The sequence below is a fragment of the Lithobates pipiens genome, unplaced genomic scaffold (genome assembly GCF_037356315.1).
Source record: "Lithobates pipiens isolate NorthernLeopardFrog02 unplaced genomic scaffold, aLitPip1_a1.2 Scaffold_19, whole genome shotgun sequence".
NCBI classification, from domain to species: Eukaryota; Metazoa; Chordata; class Amphibia; order Anura; family Ranidae; genus Lithobates; species Lithobates pipiens.
In genome coordinates this window covers 155,583,704-155,600,937 of record NW_027507764.1, presented here as the reverse complement: position 1 = coordinate 155,600,937, position 17,234 = coordinate 155,583,704, and the positions used below count along the sequence as shown (strand labels likewise).

Here is a 17,234-nt window from a genome sequence, read left to right as displayed (position 1 = left end):
TCTGGTGGATGCTCTTGATCCGGCCTGTCTTTGGTCATCATTGCTTGAGGATAACTATTTTGAATACCCTTCAAGAGCCATCTTGGAATTGGTTCTTTGCTGTCTTCTACATCTTGTGGACAAACTATTTGAAAAAGACCTAAGGTAAATGAAGGCCTGCCTATTTAAATGAGTGTGGCCTTTACATGCCTTTCATATATCTTTTTCCACATAGTATATAGACGTGAATATGTACATATATATATATATATATATATATATATATATATATATATATATACATATACACACACACACATATATGTTTTGACATTTTTACAGCCCCACCGCTCTTGTTGTGCTTCTCCTGCAATCAATTATCGCCACTGGGATTGGCACTCCTTTCTACACCAGTTTTTGAACCTCAGTGTACTTAAGCCTGATTACGACAAGGCCGCCCTACTCTCATTTTTGGGTGCAATTGTATATTGCCGCCAATGGATCCCTGACTGTTCTCATTATGATAGTATCCTAAGAGAGGCTACTGGCTCGACAGCCCCTAAATTAATAGATTGGACTGAAGACAGACTACAAGCTTTTCAAGCTCTATTAAACAGTCTGTCAAATGCTCCCGCCCTAGGGTTGGTAGACTATGGTAAAGCTTTTCAACTATACTTAAGATGCAAGATGTTGACATATTAGGATGCATCTGTCTGCGGTAAGAGGTACAAAGCTAAGATAGGACTGGTTACGCAAGAATATGGTCAGTCAGCAGATGTTGAAATGACGAAATAACTATCAGAAGACTGTATTTCACCTTTGACTTAGATAATGTCATGAGTTTAAGAAAAATGTCGATGTATGTATGAATTACCTGATTGGTTAAACCACAGGGCTGTCCTTCTGTTCAAACTAAATAAAATTGTTGTGTGTGCTTCAATAGGCACATTCATTATTCACGTACAATAGCGTGTATGTGTAATGTTTTGTCCACCGGTGAAAGGGACCTCCGCTCTTCAATCCTAGCCTAGGCTACCAGGGGTTACTTACAGAAGCCGAGCAACCTAACACACATGGTGAGTATCTTTTACTCTCTGATGTGTGCCCTTCTGTGTGATGCTCAGACCCTCATGGATATTAAGAAAATATACCATTTATGGTGATGTATTTGTTGGACTTATATCCGGTAACATATATGTTTATTTAAAGTTATAAATAAGTTATAATAATAAATAATATATAATAATAAATAATTTGTGAACTTTTAAATTTCTGTTGTTTCTACTTTGATATTGATTATATTTGTTTTTCTGTAGCTACAGTACTTATGCTTTATAACTCCTGAAGAAGCTGAAAAGCTAAACGTGTCGAGCAACAAGCATTCCAAGTGATATAGTAGGTACTTTGTGTGTATTATTTGTATATACAATCATTTTTATGAAATGTGGGCAACATTTGTTGTACCCTCATTTCTTTTAAAACTTTGGATTATAACAAAGATGCCCAGTTAGACTGACACAGAAGTCAAATTTAGGCAAATAGACCCAAACCAAACTGTAGCTTGGGTAAAGTTTTAACTTTGAAAAACACATATTGCGTGCTTTTCAGAAGCCCGCCGCTACAGATGTTTTGTTTTTCTTTTAAATATGGCATATGGCAATATTTGTGGCACCATAAAAATCCTTTCCCTTTTTCCTTATTCAAAAAACTCTATTTAAAGCGCTAGCCAGATTGGACAAATATGTTTAGCTGTATCATGTCGGAGACAATAGAAGATTTTTTTTATATGAATAGCACCCGCCACCATGGCCATTCAATATGAAAGCTATAGACGGTGTATGCCAAGACTGATTATCACATTAGGAGACCTAATAACTTTTCCATGTGAACAACTGGTCTACGCGAAGAAGCCATCAGAATTTAAGCCTCTGTTATAAGAATTTTGGAAATACTTTTTTCTGTCGAGAACAGAAATGATTACTGGGCCTGTGTGTTTTATTTATAATTATATTTTCACTCTGGTTAAAAAAAAAAAAAGCCAAAGAAGTCTCAGCTGCAGTAAAAATAGGTCTAAGACTGGGTGTGCATGTAACAGGAAGCTGAGCATGTGCTTTAAGATAAACATGCCTTCTATGAAAAAAACATATTTTTCCTCTCTAATCAAAACATTGTGAATTCTTCCAAATCCTGGCTTTAAATAGACACATCAGAGCTATCAAGAGGAGATTTACTAAAACGGGTGCACCCAGAATTTGGTGCATCTATGTATAGTAGCCAATCAGCTTCTAACATCAGCTTGTTCAATTGAACTTGGACCATAAAACCTAGAAACTGATTGGTTATTATGCAGAGCTGCACCAGATTCTGGGCGCACAAGTTTTAATAAATCCCATTTAATAAGTCCTCCATCAGGCCAGGGGTCACCCATTATATCCCGCATTTACGTCAGAAGCTCCCATCTATCAGAGTCTTCTCATCATCTCAGAGCCCACCAATCACAGAGTCCCCCAATCAGACCGTCCCCTCATCACAGAGCCCCCAATCACATATTTATGTCAGAACTGTACCTTTTGGCTCCAGCTATGTGGCAGAGGGATAAAGAGTGTTTTTTTTTGGAGGATGACTTCCATCTTATCCTGAATGCTGGGGGCAGCCCTTTTTGTCACCTGCTCTGGATCAGGGGCACACCCCATAGCAGCACCCAGGTTGCAAAACACTTAGTTACATAGTAGGCGAGGTTTAAAAAAGACACAAGTCCATCAAGTCCAACCTATGTGTGTGCTTTTATGGCAATATTACATTGTATATCCCTGTATGTTGTGGTTGTTTCTTAGCTAATAGTTTTTTGAAATTATCAATGCTCCTCGCTGAGACCACTGCATGTGGAAGAGAATTCCACATCCTTACCGCTCTTACAGTAAAGTACCCTCTACACAGTTTAAAAGGGTTGTAAACCCTTGTGTTTTTTTCACCATAATGCATCCTATGCATTAAGGTGAAAAAACACCTGGCAGCGACGGCCCCCCCCAGCTCCCCCACTGTTTTACTTACCTGAGCCACATATTTTACTTGGTGGAGACGCGCAGTCCCCCTCTTCACTGGGTCCTGGCTTTTGATTGGATAGATTGATAGCAGCACAGCACATTGGCTCCCACTGCTGTCAATCAAATCCACTGACACGGGTGTCAGGAGATGGGGCAGAGTCCTGCATTTGTGTCTATGGATGCAAATGGTAGACTTGGGGGCATGCCCATAAGGTAACCCCCCTCGGACGAGCTCTTCTCCTAGGGTGTTATCTAATGTGGGTAGGAGCTGCGAGAGCCGCCAAGGAATCCCAGAAGAGGACAATCGGGGCAATTATGTGCAAAACGAGCTGCACAGTGCAGGTAAGTATGATGTTTGTTATTTAAAAAAAAATAAAAAACAAGGGTTTACAATCACTTTAAGGTTAAACAGCTTTTCTTCAAATTTTAGTGAATGGCTGCGTGTCTTATTAAAATTCCCTTTCGCAGAAAATATTATCCCTATTGTGGGGTCACCAGTACGGTACAAACATTCAAATCATACCCCCTTTCAAGCATCTCTTCTACAGAGAGAACAAGTTCAGTGCTCATAACCTTTCCTCATAACTAATGTCCTCCAGTCCCTTTATAAGTTTGTTTCTCTTCTCTGGAATCTCTCCAGTTACAGCACATCCTTCTTGAGGACTGGTGCCTAGAACTGGATGGCATACTCCAGGAGGGGCCGGACCAGAGTCTTGTAGAGTGGGAGAATAGTCGTTTTTTTCTCTTGAGTTAATCTCCTTTTTAATGCATGCCAATATTCTGTTTGCTTTGCTTGCAGCAGCTTTATATTGCATGCCATTGCTGAGCCTGTCATCTACTAGGACCCCCAGGTCCTTTTCCATCCTTGATTCCCCCAGAGGTTCTCTCCCCAGTGAGTAGATTGCATTCATATTTTTGCCACCCAAATGCATTTTTTTAAATTTTTCTACATTAAATCTCAGTTGCCCACCCTGGAGAACGTATTTCCCTGCTTAGCTTAGTATCATCCACAAATACAGAGATTGAGCTGTTTATACCATCCTCCAGGTCGTTTATGAATAAATTCAATAGGATTGGTCCCAGGACAGAGCCCTGAGGGACTCCACTTTCAACCCTGGACCATTCCGAGTATTCCCCATTTATCACTACCCCCTGAACTCGCCCCTGTAGCCAGTTTTCAATCCATGTACTTACCCTTTGATCCATGCCAACAGACCTTACTTTGTACAGTAAATGTTTGTGGTGAACTGTATCAAATGCTTTTGCAAATCTAGATGGCAGCTCACCTCCTCATAGAAGGTTAATAGATTGATTTGGCAAGAACGATTCTTCATGAATCCATGCTGATTACTACTAATGATACCGCTGCCATTACTAAAATCTTGTATATAGTCCCTTATCATCCCCTCCAAGTTGGCTCTTTTGAAATTCTCCATCTCCATCTTACTAATGGTTTGCCACTATGATGGAAAGAATAACTGGCCAGTAAAAACACTGAGGAGGTTGGGAAGGGACAGGCAAGCTTTGACACTTGGATGTGCCAAAGCTTTGCTAGTCAGAATGGCCTGAGATTCTGTTGTGACATGAAGGTTTGTCTCCACTAGATGCCTACACTTCATACCTGTAGCAGTTTGCACCAGTTTTCTGCAGTCAGTGGCCAAGCTATGGACACTCAAGTGTATACATATTATTAACTAGTTGCTGACCGCCGGACTTCAAATGACAGCCAGGCGGCGCATCCCTTGTGGCGGGAGGGCGTCATATGACGTCCTCCCGTTTAAACAGGGAATGCGTGCGATCGTGCGCACGCATCCCTGTTCCTTCAGTGGCAGCGTGTCACGGAGACACCGCTTGCCACTGAGGGGGGTGAATAGCCGTTGGGCATGGCTGTTTACTACATGATCCATCTGTGACTTCATCATGGCCGATCACAGATGGTTACACCCCCACTGTGCACGGCGTGTGATCGCGGGCGCGATGCGTGTGCACGTCGGTGGCAGCGTGTTCCCGGGAACACTGCTCATCACCGATGCTGGTAAACAGAAATTGGCTGGCTGTTTACCCACGTGATTGGCTGTGATCCTTTCACAGCCGATCACTAAATGTACACAAACTGCGGTAACGAGATGTTACCAGGTTCTCCTCCTCACACACCAATCGTGTGTGAGGAGGAGATTGCGGTAACATCTCGCTTACAGTGTACACCAATCACACTGATTGCTCCCCCCAATAAAGACCTGTCACCACCCATCATAGTACCTGTCACTCACAGTCCATCAGAGTACCCGAGTACCTGTCACAGCCCATCAGAGTACTCGAGTACTTGTCACAGCCCATCAGAGTACTCGAGTACTTGTCACAGCCCATCAGAGTACCCGAGTACCTGTCACAGCCCATCAGAGTACCCGAGTACCTGTCACAGCCCATCAGAGTACCCGAGTACCTGTCACAGCCCATCAGAGTACCCGAGTACCTGTCACAGCCCATCAGAGTACCCGAGTACCTGTCACAGCCCATCATAGTACCCGAGCAGGCCTGTACTGGCCATCGGGACTACCGGGAGTTTCCCGGTGGGCCGATTGGCTCAGTGGGCCGGTTGTCAGACAGTGTGTTATGTGTTTTAATCACTACACTCTCCCTGGACTCTCCGTGTCTGTCCTGTGTTACAATAAGGCTGGTGGCGGCAGCTCTGCTCCTGCACCCGGCACACAAGCACCACCCCCTCGTGATGCTGGCATAAATTGTCCCGGAATGAAATTGACAATCTGGGAACAGGGGCGGACCGAGCCTCCATAGCGCTGGCTCTATCTCCGCCTCCACCTCCTCCTGATCACTGGTTGCTATAGCCGCCTTGCGTCTGGCAACCAGTGACGTCACAGCCCAGCGTTGAATGCGGAGGAGGATTTTACATCCTCCTCCTCCGCGCTAGTGCTGCTGGGAGTCACTGCAGGTTCTTTTACCTCCGCAATTGGCTCCAGTGACTGGCTTGCAGGCTGCAGCTTGTGTGAGGTATTTCTGTTCCCACACGCTGCGATTACAGTGTGTACTGCACGGCATCTCTCCCTTCCTCCCCCCTCCTGCCCACCTCACACTGACACATGGACTGAAGTCCCCTCCCCCTTTTCCTCGGCTCACAGACAGGAGAAGGAGGGGGAGGAGAATGGACACAACAGGACGGGATGTGCTGATCTGAGGTTTGTGCTTGGCACTTGCAGGAGAAGAAGACACAGAGACGGGGGGCAAGTTGTCAAAAAATAATACTTGCAGTGATTTTGGGGGATAAGAGCATGCTGTATGTGCTAGGAGGCACTTTAGCAAAGGAGAGAAATTGTGCTGGAGGGGGGGGGGGGGGGTCAGATTTTTTTATTCAACCCCCCCCCCTTCCTGCACAATTTCTCTCCCCTCCCAAAGTGTGCCCTCCTAGAACATACAGCATGCTCTTATACCCCCAAATCACTGCAAGTATTCTTCTTTCACAACTTGCCCCCTTCCCCATCTTCAAAGACAAACTGGCTGCTATCACGGGGATAATTGTACTGTCTGGTATCCTTGGAACTTTGACAGACTATCAGGAGGTGCACTCCTCTTCCTCCTCTCTCCACTAACTACCCCCCTGCCATACACTCCGCACTCCTCCCCTGTACATGTTACCCTCCTGCCATACACTCCGCACTCCTCCACTGTACATGTTACCCTCCTGCCATACACTCCGCACTCCTCCCCTGTACATATTACCCCCCTGCCATACACTCCGCACTCCTCCCCTGTACATGTTACCCCCCTGCCATACACTCCGCACTCCTCCACTGTACATGTTACCCTCCTGCCATACACTCCGCACTCCTCCACTGTACATGTTACCCTCCTGCCATACACTGCGCACTCCTCCCCTGTACATATTACCCCCCTGCCATACACTCCGCACTCCTCCCCTGTACATGTTACCCCCCTGCCATACACTCCGCACTCCTCCACTGTACATGTTACCCTCCTGCCATACACTCCGCACTCCTCCCCTGTACATATTACCCCCCTGCCATACACTCCTCTCCTGTACATATTACCCCCCTGCCATACACTCCTCTCCTGTACATATTACCCCCCTGCCATACACTCCTCTCCTGTACATATTACCCCCCTGCCATACACTCCTCTCTTGTACATATCACCCCCCGCCATACACTCCGCACTCCTCTCCTGTACATATTACCCCCCGCCATACATTCTGCACTCCTCTCCTGTACATATTACCCCCCGCCATACATTCTGCACTCCTCTCCTGTACATATTACCCCCCTGCCATACACTCCGCACTCCTCTCCTGTACATATTACCCCCCGCCATACATTCTGCACTCCTCTCCTGTACATATTACTCACCACCATACACTCCGCATTCCCTATTTATTAAACGTCAATTTGACCCACTTTTTTTTTTAAGGTTATTAACCGATTAATCAAAACAATAATCGACCAACTAATCGATTATGAAAATAATCGTTAGTTGCAGCCCTAAACAACACCCCCTTTAAGCCAATATTTAGTGCAATTTAAGACATGTGTTGTTGTTCTTAATGCCTAGGGCCCGCTTTTGATCTTGCACACAGGTCTGCTGATTTCATATGCCCCTGCCCCAAAAATTGGCTAAAAAATCATCTTTTTTTTTGGGGGGGGGGGGGTGTCCCTGAATGACAGTTTGGAAACGTGGTCACCCTACATTACAGGCTGCCTCCTTGTCCCGGCGCCATGATGTCACTCACGGCTGGAGGGCAGAGGCAGCCCGAGGACATGGGAGGAGCCGGAGCATAGTAAGCTGCTGCCCAAGCTTTGCTGTTTGCGACCGCAACCAAGAGGAGCCAGCGCCGCCGAGGAGGAACCTGAAAATTCCTTACAGCAAGTCCACTCCAGACAGCAGCACAGACAGGGTCAGGGGACAAAGAAAAGTCGATCAGTAAGTAAGTAAGCACTAAATAATAAGCTAATCAGACGCTATATGGGATGCAGGCTGCATGGCAGCATGCTTAATAATAAATTGAAAGTCTGGCTGTTACTGTCAGTGTCTGTGATTTCTCTAATATGCAGCATGGCGGGGGAGGGGGGGAAGGGTAAATGTACTGCCACTGGTCATGGTAACTGATTATTATTCATCAGTTACCATGGCCAGTGCTATTAAATGAATAATTGACCAGTGGCATTAAATAATAATCAGTTACCGTGACCAGTGGCATTAATATTAATTTAATGCCACTGGTCAATTATTAATTTAATGTCACTGGCCACGGTAACTGATCATCAATTACCGTGAGCAGTGGCATTAAATTATTGATCAGTTACCGTGGCCAGTGACATTAAATTAATAATTGACCAGTGCCATTAAATTAATATTAATGTCACTGGTCACGGTAACTGATTATTATTTAATGCCACTGGTCAATTATTGATTTAATGGCACTGGCCACAGTAACTGATGAATAATTTAATGGCACTGGCCACGTTAACTGATGAATAATTTAATGGCACTGGCCACAGTAACTGATGAATAATTTAATGGCTCTGGCCACAGTAACTGATGAATAATTTAATGGCTCTGGCCACGGTAACTGATGAATAATTTAATGGCTCTGGCCACAGTAACTGATGAATAATTTAATGGCTCTGGCCACAGTAACTGATGAATAATTTAATGGCTCTGGCCACGGTAACTGATGAATAATTTAATGGCTCTGGCCACAGTAACTGATGAATAATTTAATGGCTCTGGCCACAGTAACTGATGAATAATTTAATGGCTCTGGCCACAGTAACTGATGAATAATTTAATGGCACTGGCCACGTTAACTGATGAATAATTTAATGGCTCTGGCCACAGTAACTGATGAATAATTTAATGGCTCTGGCCACAGTAACTGATGAATAATTTAATGGCACTGGCCACGGTAACTGATGAATAATTTAATGGCTCTGGCCACGGTAACTGATGAATAATTTAATGGCACTGGCCACGGTAACTGATGAATAATTTAATGGCTCTGGCCACGGTAACTGATGAATAATTTAATGGCTCTGGCCACGGTAACTGATGAATAATTTAATGGCACTGGTCACAGTAACTGATGAATAATTTTATCTTATTTTTTTGCGCAATTGTGTATAGTTTACATACTGTTTTTGTGCGTGTTTGCAAAATTAAAGTGGGCCGGTCTGAATGAAGTCCAGGGCCAATTTTCTGTCCCAGTCCAGCCCTGTACCCGAGTACCTGTCACAGCCCATCCGCGTACCTGTCACAGTCCATTCGAGTACCTGAGTACCTGTCACAGCCCATCAGAGTACCCGAGTACCTGTCACAACCCATCAGAGTACCCCAGTACCTGTCACAGTTCATCTGAGTACCTGAATACCTGTCATAGTTCATCTGAGTACCTGTCACAGTCCATCAGAGTACCTGAGTACCTATCACCGCCCTTCAGAGTACCTAAATACCAGTCACCAGGCTATCAGAGTACCAGAGTACCTGTCACAGTCCATCAGAGTACCAGAGTACCTGTCACAGTCCATCAGAGTACCAGAGTACCTGTCACAGTCCATCAGAGTACCAGAGTACCTGTCACAGTCCATCAGAGTACCTGTCACAGTCCATCAGAGTACCAGAGTACCTGTCACAGTCCATCAGAGTACCAGAGTACCTGTCACAGTCCATCAGAGTACCCGAGTACCTGTCACAGTCCATCAGAGTACCCGAGTACCTGTCACAGTCCATCAGAGTACCCGAGTACCTGTCACAGTCCATCAGAGTACCCGAGTACCTGTCACAGTCCATCAGAGTACCCGAGTACCTGTCACAGTCCATCAGAGTACCCGAGTACCTGTCACAGTCCATCAGAGTACCCGAGTACCTGTCACAGTCCATCAGAGTACCCGAGTACCTGTCACAGTCCATCAGAGTACCCGAGTACCTGTCACAGTCCATCAGAGTACCCGAGTACCTGCCACAGCCCATCAGAGTACCAGAGTACCTGTCACAGCCCATCAGAGTACCCGAGTACCTGTCACAGTCCATCAAAGTACCCGAGTACCTGTCACAGCCCATCAAAGTACCCGAGTACCTGTCACAGCCCATCAAAGTACCAGAGTACCTGCCACAGCCAATCAGAGTACCCGAGTACCTGTCACAGCCCATCAGAGTACCCGAGTACCTGTCACAGCCAATCAGAGTACCCGAGTACCTGTCACAGCCCATCAGAGTAACCGAGTACCTGTCACAGCCCATCAGAGTAACCGAGTACCTGTCACAGCCCATCAGAGTAACCGAGTACCTGTCACAGTCCATCCGAGTACCTACCACAGCCCATCAGAATACCCAAGTACCTGTCACAGCCCATCAGAGTACCCGAGTACCTGTCCCAGTCCATCTGAGTACCCAAGTACCTGTCACAGTTCATCTGAGTACCTGAGTAACTGTCCCAGTTCATCTGAGTACCTGAGTACCTGTCCCAGTTCATCTGAGTACCCGAGTACCTGTCACAGTTCATCTGAGTACCCGAGTACCTGTCACAGTCCATATGAGTACCTGAGTACCTATCACCGCCCTTCAGAGTACCCAAATACCAGTCACCAGGCCATCAGAGTACCAGAGCACCTGTCACAGTCCATCAGAGTACCCGAGTACCTGTCACCAAGCCATCAGAGTACCCGAGTACCTGTCACCAAGCCATCAGAGTACCCGAGTACCTGTCACCAGGCCATCAGAGTACCCGAGTACCTGTCATCAGGCCATCAGAGTACCCGAGTACCTGTCACCAGGCCATCAGAGTACCTGAGTACCTGTCACCAGGCCATCAGAGTACCCGAGTACCTGTCACCAGGCCATCAGAGTACTTAAGTACCTGTCACCAGCCCATCAGAGTACCAGAGTACCCATCTGCAACCCATCAGAGTACTCAAGTACCTATTTGCAGCCCATGCCTCATATAATATACGTTGGGGTGTTTGCTTTCCAAAATGGGGTAATTTTTTTGGGTAATTTCACTGTCCTGGTGCTCCTCTGTATGTGGCCAGGCTGTGTAAAAGTCCTACACATGTGATATCGCCATACTCGGGAGGAGTAGCAGAATGTGTTTTGGGGTGTAAGTTTTGCTATATACATGCTGTGTGTTAGAAATGTCATATAAATTGACAACTTTGTGTAAAAAAAATGCGTTTTCATTTTTTTCCACATTTTTCAAAAACTTCTGGAAAAAAATAAACCGTTCAAAAGACTCACTCATTAGACTCATTATGCCTCACAGTTTATACGTTGGGGTGTTAGCTTTCCAAAATGGGGTCATTTTATGGGCAATTCCATTGTCCTGGTGCTCCAGGGCCTTCAAAAGTGTAATAGGTGGCTGTGAAATGAGATGTGCCATTTTTGCTCGTAGAATGCCTGAAAGTGCCACTTCAATGTTGGTGCTCTGTATGTGGTCAGGCTGTGTAAAAGTCTCACACATGTGATATCGCCATACTCGGGAAGAGTAGCAGAATGTATTTTGGGGTGTAATTTGTTGTATGCATATGCTGTGTATGAGAAATAACCTGATAATATGACAATTTTGTAAAAAAATATAAAAATCTTAATTTTGCAAATAATTGTGGGAAAAAATTACAACTTAAAAAAACCATGCTACTTACTTAATACCTTGGAATGTCTTGTTTCTAAAAAGGGGTCATTTGGGGGGTATTTGTACTTTCCTGACTTGTTAGTGTCTCAAAAAATGAGATACACCTGATGTACTGAAGGCCTGATCAGATGTGATCAATTTTCAGTGATTGGCACCATAGTTTGTAGACTGTATAACTTTCACAAAGACCAAATAATATATACTAATGTGGGTTATTTTTACCAAAGATATGTAGCAGTATAAATGTTGGCCAAAATTTATGAAGAAAAATTACTAATTAGCAAAATTTTATGAAATGTAAGTTTTATTTATAGCACAAAAAAAAAAAAACACTAGTGATTAAATACCACTAAAAGAAAGCTCTATATGTCTGGAAAAAAGGATGCACGTTTCATATGGGTACAGTGTTGTATGACTGAATAATTGCCATTCAAACTGTGAGAGCGCTGAAAGCTAAAAATTGGTCTGGTCAGGAAGGGAGTATAAATGCACCGTATTGAGGTGGTTAAAAAGCTTTAAATGAGCACTTAAACAAGCTCTCACTAACCTTTGTAGCTCAAGCACTCTAGAGCAATTCAAAGTTCACAACAAAAGAACTGGTAAAAATCTAGTTCCCCCTTCCAGCAGTGACTAAGCAGTCTTCCAGCTTTCCAAACTCTAATATAAACACAAAGCAGATTCTCTAAAAGGAGTAGCATTCCGTTGAGAGTGAGCCAGTTGCTCCTGCCCCCCTTTACAGGCCGGTGTTCCAGTGACTGCTGGAGGGGGAGAATAGAGAGCAGTGAGTGACAGTTACCACTCTCTGCTCAGTGAAGACCGGGTAATCAGAAACGGAGGAATCAGCGGTCGTGTAATAGCTCAGTATGCAGTCATATAGCCGTTCGGGGACAGCTACAACATCAGACCTATGCTGCAGCCACATAGGTGAGTACAGATGTATATTTTTTCATATCCCGCACTTCTCCTACAATACATTAAGGCACTTATTGTGAGTTATGGCCCATGTTGGCTTTCAAAAAGAAGAGCATGTCATAACATACATCATAATACACACTGAACTGCATTGACAAGTGTATGGAACAGATGCATGGAAATGCTCTTTGATGTATTTTCAGTGATTTCAATTAAAAAACACATCAAAGAAAAATGCATAGGTGTGAATAGGCCCTTTGTGAATTCCTTTTAGATACAAGGTCATATCACAGTATTAGATGGCAATTTCTGTTAATACACCATATAATTCCCAGTGGTTACCTACCATACTTGTGTGTTCTACCCATGTCAACAGGTGGTAGGGTGATATGCCATGTAAAAGGCTGCACTCGCTATCTCTTGATCTCTATGTATTCCTAAAAGTAGGAGGACTGCAAAGCTAAGGGCGGGTGTATCTGTTGGCATGGTTGGTTGGCATTAATCCTTTCATGGCCGACAAAGACAAAACATTGCTTTAGCAATGGATGCCTGTGGGATGACATTACTGCTCTAAGGATTCAGAGCCAATGCTGAGCCTAGATGGACATGCGCACCAAGCTTTGTGGCCATGCGACCACTTGGAAGAAAATTTAAAAAAGCTATTTCCATTATGATTGCTTACAAATTGTATGCTGTAAATATAAAAACAGTGGGGTAGAAACTTTGAAAACCCTTTTTCTTTTTTTTTTTTAGTTCTATTTCCTTATACTTTGGCCATTACCTGCAACCTTACTTAGAAGAATGATGGCAAAAAAGACCAAGTGGTCCATCCAGTCTGTCCCATTTTTTTATCCTTTTTTTTTTTTTTTTTTACTTTTTTTGGCTTGAGTATAGATCTATGTTTGTCCCAAGCATGTTTGAATCCACTTACTGTTGACTGGCTCGCTATCTCTTCTCTTCTGGAAAATTATACTTTCTAAGGTTAGTTTTGAACTTTCATTCTGCCAGTTTGAGATCATATCCCTGTGTTCTTGCTCTTGACTTCATACTGAAAATAGTGCCCTCCTGAACCTTATTCACCCCTTTGATGTATTTAAATGTTTCAGTCATGTATGCCCTTTCCATTCTTTCCCACACTGTATATATTAAGTTCATGAAGTCTCTTTTCCAATACCTATTTGACACCTAATTGATGTTAAAATTTCCATTAAAAGACTGTTCCGATCTATTATCTATGCATACGCCTCTGGTTGGAGATCTTTTGGCTAAATAGTACTTAGGTAAGTTAGGAAACCTTGTCTGTCTGCTATTGTAAAAGGAGCTTCACAGACTCATTCAGCCTACAAGATCAGCTGAATATTTCCCCGTCAGAACAAAAGGTAAAGGTCTGGCAGCCCTGGCATAACAGTCTAAGAACTTACAAAAGTAAAGTTCCATGTACAGCGTGAGCGTTATACTTGCTGTAATAGGGAGGTTTCTAAAAAATGACCCAAAGGAAGTAAAAAAGAACAGCAGATGCTTTGTGTGTCACATTTAATAACTATATTTTATATTGCTACTCTGTACAAAACTTTATGTGATCCCCCCAGGCTACATTTATAGAAACCAGTGCACTGCCTTTTAACACAGCTAACCAGCACTTTGACATAACTCAAACTACTATGTCATGATTGATGTTTTTTTTCCACATCTTAACACAAAATACAACACAGCAATATCTAAAGGCAATGCAATTTGTACTTGCAAGTAATAAAACACTGATTCTAATAGAAAAACACAATAGGATAAAAACCAATGGCTAAAGTCTTGCAATACGCAGTTAGTAAGAGAAATGTCCCCCTAAAGCTTGCTGATCTAAAAGTAGATGTAACTCCTGACTTAAAGGATAAGTTCACCTTTTATTTTTCTAAATTCAGCTCCCCTACAATATACCATTAATGTACCTCAATCGCAGAAAAATAAAAGCTTTCTTTGATTTTCAGAACAAGGCCTTACCTTAGCCCTTGCTGTACTTCTTAGAAAGACTTCCTGGTATAGACTGTAGATTTGGGATGGAGAAACCAGTAAGAAACAGGAAGGAGTTTACCAGCTGACCTCGTTTGCACACACATCCTGCAGTGACCTCATTAGCACACACATCCTGCAGTGACCTCATTAGCACACACATCCTGCAGTGACCTCATTAGTACACACCCTTCACCTATCAACTGTTTGCACAGTATCCCCAGCTTCTCTCCATGCGTGAATTTGCTAGGCAGGTCAATGTAGGCTGCCACAGCTGGTATGTTTTCTATATCATCATGCTAAACTCTCTGGGGCTTCATGCAGCCAACAGAGCACGGGTTGGACACCCCTGATGTAGTGCAAGGGCCTGCCTAAGGGCTGGTTCACACAGCGGGCGATGCGAGGCGACACGACTCGCCTCGCCTCGCTCCCGCAAGTCGCCCCCGTTCTGTACAATGGAACCGTTCTGAGAGGAGCGACTCGAGTCGCTCCGACTCAGAAAAAAGGTTCCTGTACTACTTTCGGGCGACCTCGGGGCGACTTGCATTGACTTCTATACAGAAGTCATTTGCAAGTCGCCGCCGAGGCCGCTGCAGGTCGCGGCGAGGCAAGTCGGAGTCGCCTCGCCTGCAGTGTGAACCGGCCCTAACTGGATACAGAATGGATAGATGGTATCTCCTCCTATTCCATAGTTTTGGTAGATCAAAAAAAAGGAGATTGTACAGAGATTATACAATCAGATTGTATAGTCTTTGGCCACCTTTATACACCTAAAATTAGCTAGTTGTGTTTTCAGTGCCGTTAATTGTTAATGGCACAGGAAACACACATTTTGCCAGATAAAAAAATGGTGACAAACACAGCAAAATGGTAAAAACCACATCAAAATATCCCATGGGCTACTTTGCCATCTATAGTGAAGCCCATTGAAATCAATGGGCTGCCCTATGTGTGTCATAGGAAAAACATACCAAAAAACATGCTCACCCAGTACGCTAGGTGTGAATGGGGCCTGAAAGTGAAATTGCTGTGTTTACACAAGAACAGTAAGGCTCCATTCACATCTGTGTGTTTCCAAGCGTATGGCAAACTGCACAGAAAATGCATGCCTTGTTATGAGTTTCATAAATGCACCAAAAAGCATGGTAAAAAAGATTTGATCCAAAAAAAGTTCCGTAACTTCTTTGGGGAGATTGTTGAGCATAGGGCAGGCCATTCAAGTGAATAGGCTACGCTATGTGTAACAAGCAGAAATGCTCCAAAAGGCCCCCCCAAAAAAACAACATGTGCGGGAACATATTTTATACCTTATTTCTATATGTATTTTTTCACTTTAAAAAAAATAGTCCCTTCTTCCTGGTTTACATTGATGCTACTTCACTTGATATAGCGCAATTTCAAAGTAGCAAGGTCAGCGTGATTTCAGGTGCTACTTGATAGGTGACTTCATACACAAATGTGTATGAATGAAGTCACACCTGAAATTGGCAAAAGTAGTGCAGGAGCTACTAGCTACTTTTGCAAATTGGTGCAAAATCGGTGTTTCATCGTTTGGAACAGTGTCATTGCCGCCAATAGGCTGTGACTTGTCATTCAATTTAATCTCTCAAATCGCATGACAAATTGCTCCAATGTAAACCTAAGCTTCAGCACACCTGCAAGTAAGAGATAAAGGTGGAATCTTTATATATAACAGCTGTGGAGAATTGCAGGTAATGAATTCAGCTGGTGGATAGGCAGTGTTGTATGTGTTAGCTCTAGTTCACATTAGTGCGATTTGACATGTCAAATCGGTGACAATTGCACTGTTCTAATTGGTGCGACTTTGGGATGCGATTTTTATTGATATCAATGCAGAAACCTGCACAGATGTCTCTGATATTAACCCTGCAGTCGGGACTGACATGCAGGAATGAAATTGTGCTTAATTGAGTGCAGCTGAATGATTTCCTCCGGCTGTCAGTGTGAACCAGGGCTCAAACTGGGCCTTTTTGTCTTTGTAATTCCCCTGGTGGTATCCAACGGGTGCCATTTCTTGTCAAACTCCCTTAAGTTTACCTTCAAATATAATATGTAGAAATACAGATTTGCATATCTGCAAATAAACAAAAATAAAAAATTCTAATCATGGTTACGATCAAATATTCGCAGCTGCGATCAAAAGAGCGTGGTTTCACCTTTTTACCCGGAAATGAGTCATTGTACTCACCAGGAAGTTCCTCTGCTGGTCAGGATCTCCATCTAGGTGGACATGGTGGGGTCCCTCTTTAGCAAAGACGAGGTGCTGCTGATTTGACTGGTAAGTGTAGGATATGTACTTACTCATTGTGGGGGTGGATGTGGTAGTTCGTTTTGGTGTGGATGGGGTTCATTGATTTGTTTGACATCACCACATGTTTGCTTCCGTCCCATGTGCACACATCACTTCCTGCATTTGTTCTGCTAATGTAAATTAGTAAGGACTATGCACGTATAAATGAGAGCTCCTTTAATTAAAATATATATGACTTGTTTTACACTTGGGTGACTTTTCCAGCAAATTTGGAAGCTTTGAGTTGCATGACAAGTTATACCCCAAGATTCTCAATGAGAACCATTCATATCTGTGCTACTTTAAGTCGCACCAAGTTCAAAGTAGTCCC

At 43.7% G+C, this 17,234-nt stretch overlaps 1 long non-coding RNA gene across 1 annotated transcript in view; it reads left to right on the top strand.

Moving 5' to 3' along the window:
* The first annotated feature begins 893 nt into the window (after positions 1-893).
* The window catches only part of LOC143998226 (uncharacterized), an 87,809-nt gene continuing 71,468 nt past the window's right edge, over positions 894-17,234 (top strand). The window contains exons 1-2 of the long non-coding RNA XR_013277791.1: positions 894-1,055; positions 1,296-1,374. This is a non-coding gene — a long non-coding RNA (uncharacterized LOC143998226). The remainder of the gene's footprint in view (positions 1,056-1,295; positions 1,375-17,234) is intronic.